At 39.3% G+C, this 3,255-nt stretch overlaps 1 long non-coding RNA gene across 2 annotated transcripts in view; it reads right to left on the reverse strand.

The window, feature by feature from the left end:
* LOC130543056 (uncharacterized) overlaps nucleotides 1-3,255 on the reverse strand; it is a 51,709-nt gene that overhangs the window by 43,154 nt on the left and 5,300 nt on the right. The gene's annotated exons all lie outside the window — the stretch shown is intronic.

Genomic DNA, 3,255 nt, shown 5'->3' on the forward strand with positions numbered 1-3,255 from the left:
CATTCCAATTGCAAAATTTACTACAAAGCAATAGTAATCAAGACAGTGTGGTTCTGGCCTAGGATAGACCTATAGATCAGTGACATTAAATTGAGAAGCAAGAATTAAGTTCTTAACATTTATGCTCAATTGATTTTTGACAAGAGTAATAAAACAATTCAATGGGAAAAGAACAGACTTTTTAACAGATAGTGCTGGAACAAGATAACACATGCAAAAGAATGAAGTTGGGCCCCCCCAACACACACATACACGCACACAACATACAAAAATTAACTCAAAATGGATCAAAGACCTAAATCACTAAAACTATCCAACTCTTAGAAGAAAACATAGGGTTAAATCTTCATGAAGTTATATTGGGCAATGGTTTCTTAAATATGACACCAAACCTATAAGCAGCCAAAATAAAAATAGGTAAATTAGACTTTATCAAAATTAAAAACTACTGAAAGGGACACCATCAAGAAAGTTAAAAGAATGTAAGAAAATATTCATAAATCACATATCTGATAATGGACTTATATCCAGAATATATATTAAAGAACTGTTAAAACTCAACAATAAAGGAACAAAAAACCCAATTATAAAATGGGCAAATGATCTGAATAGATATTTCCCCAAAGAAGATATACAAATGATCAATAAGCACATGAAAAGATGCTTAACATCTTTAGTCATCAAGAAATAAAAGTCAAAACCATAATGAAATAGCACTTCATCCACTAAGATGATGGTAATTAGACAGAAGATAACAAGTGTTGGTGACGTAGAGCAGTTGTAACTCTCATACACTCTTGGTGGGGATATAAAATGGTGCAGCTATTTTGGAATACAGTCTGGCAGTTCCTCAAGAAGTTAAACATTGAGTTATCATTTGATCCAGCAGTTCTGCTCCTTGGTATGTCCCATGAGACATGAAACCGTGTACACAAATGGTCATAGCATCATTATTCACAATAGCCAAAAGATAAAAACCCAAATGTCCATCAACTTATGAATGGATAAATAAAATGTAGTATATCCAGGTAATGAAATACTTGGCCTTAGAAAGGAATGAAGTACTGATTCATGCTACAACATGGATGAACCTTGAAAACATGTTCATTGATGTTCATGTTAAGTGAAGGAAGTCACAAACACCACATAGTGTATGAGTACATTTATATGAAATGTCTAGAATAGGCAAATCTATGAAGACAAGTAGATTAGTGGCAGCATATGGATGAAGGGGATGAGGGTATTGAAGTAATGGCTTAAGGGTATGGGTTTTATTTTGGAGGTGATGTAAATGTTCTAAAATTGATTGTGGTGGTGGTACAGCTCTGTGAATATATGAAAAATCATTGAATTGTACACTTTACATTATATCTTCATAGAGCTATTACCAAATTTTTTTTTTTTAAATCTTAGAGAATGTAGGGGTGCCTGGGTGGCTCAGTTGGTTAAGTGTCCAAGTTTTGATTTTGGCTCAGGTCATGATCTCTCAGGGTTGTGGGATTGAGCCCCACGTTGGGCTCCATGCTGGTCAGAGTCTGCTTGAGATTTCTCTCTCCCTTCTCTTTCTGCCCCTCCCCCCACCCCGGGGGGGGGAATCTTAGAGAATGTAAAAACGGAGAATATTTGCTAAGTACTAAATGCAATGCCTAGCACATGGTTCATACTTAATAAGTGGTACCTATTGTTAAATCCATACCACTTTGATTTTACACAGCAACATAAACATTGAGCTAGCAATACTGTGTAAGTATTGATTTAATGATGGAAAAACAAATTGGATGTGTCATGGTTCAGACAAGATAATGCAGGTGCCAGCTAAGGTAATAGTAGGAGGCATGGAAAGGAAAGGGTAATTTCTAACAAGTAAATAGTGACATTTTATGGGTAAAGCATGAAAGTAAAATCTATAGGGTTTGGTTACTGATTGCAATGGGTGAAGTGTGATGTATCTATCAGAATCAAATCAGGAGACAGAAGCCACACAGTAACAAGTGACACAAAAGTTTCCAACTTAGTAAAGTGGTGTTGAGAGTACGTAAAATCCTAAATGCCTACCTTCATGCTAACTGCTGAGCAATCTAAGATGGCTTCTGACCTTAAAGTGTTTCCAATTTAATGGAAGACTGACATAAGCAAGGACAATCTATTTAACATAGCAAATGAAAAAAATTTGCATTTAAAAAAAACTATTGATAATCCCTTAGGATAGTACTAAATTGAATTCTGACATGCTTATCTCAGTAGGTCTATCAGAGCCATTTTTTCCTCCAGTATTGGATATAAATCTCTGCTTATTTGATCATCAGACCAACTGTTGGTTTGGGTTTTGCGGGCCATTCATTTGGGGGAATAATTTTTCTAGAGATTAAATTGGGCTGTGTCATTCCCTTGACTCAACTTGTCCAATTAGCTTCCCACTGGAACCAGAATAAAATCCGAACTCCTGGCCCACCCTCGAGGAAGCTTTTGAGTAGAAAAGTATGTGTAGTAATAAGTTGATGGTTCACAAACTCAAGTGTGAACCACCTGGAGGGCTTGTTAAACAAATTGCTGGGCTCCACCCCAGAGTAAATTTAAAGTGGAGCCCCAAATTTGCATTTCTAACATGTTTCCAGGTGATATTGCTGCTACTTGTATGGGGACCACACTTTGAGAACCACTGTAAAAGGTTAACTGGTTTTTGCTCTGAAATAAGCTTTCTTAATGAGTTTAAGATACTGGTCTAAGCCCCTGAAATTACTTCAGATATTTAATGCTAGTGTTTGTGTCAGATGTTAGGGCTCTAGTGTGAGGGGAGCCTAGACTCACCCAACGTCCCGTCTGGAGTGGTTTTGATTATAATGTATCTCGAGTTCTGACTATCTAGGATCCCGATAAGTATAAATTCATTTCATAGGGATCTAACAAAAGATACGGTCTTTATCTCAGGGAGGAAGTTAGGTATATCAGAGGCGGAGAGGCTGCACCTGGCCTTCCAGGTGAGCGGCCCTTCTCAACCGCCCGTCACGGAAAGGGCTCCGGGCTTCCTACCGCTGTGACTTGAGAGAGCCCCAGCGGCACTGGAGATGGGCTTTGGGACGGAGAAAAGTGATAAAACCGGCTGGTCCACCCAAAAGGAGCGTCTCTTCCCGCAGGCGGAGCTGCGCGGTGCGGACTAAGCGAAAGCAAGAGCAGGGCCGAGCCGGGCGCCGCCCCCCCGCCTCCAGCTGCAGGGGCGTTCCCAGCTGCCACAAAGATCCTAACGGGCTCGGGCGG

This window comes from Ursus arctos, unplaced genomic scaffold (genome assembly GCF_023065955.2).
Source record: "Ursus arctos isolate Adak ecotype North America unplaced genomic scaffold, UrsArc2.0 scaffold_7, whole genome shotgun sequence".
NCBI lineage: Eukaryota > Metazoa > Chordata > Mammalia > Carnivora > Ursidae > Ursus > Ursus arctos.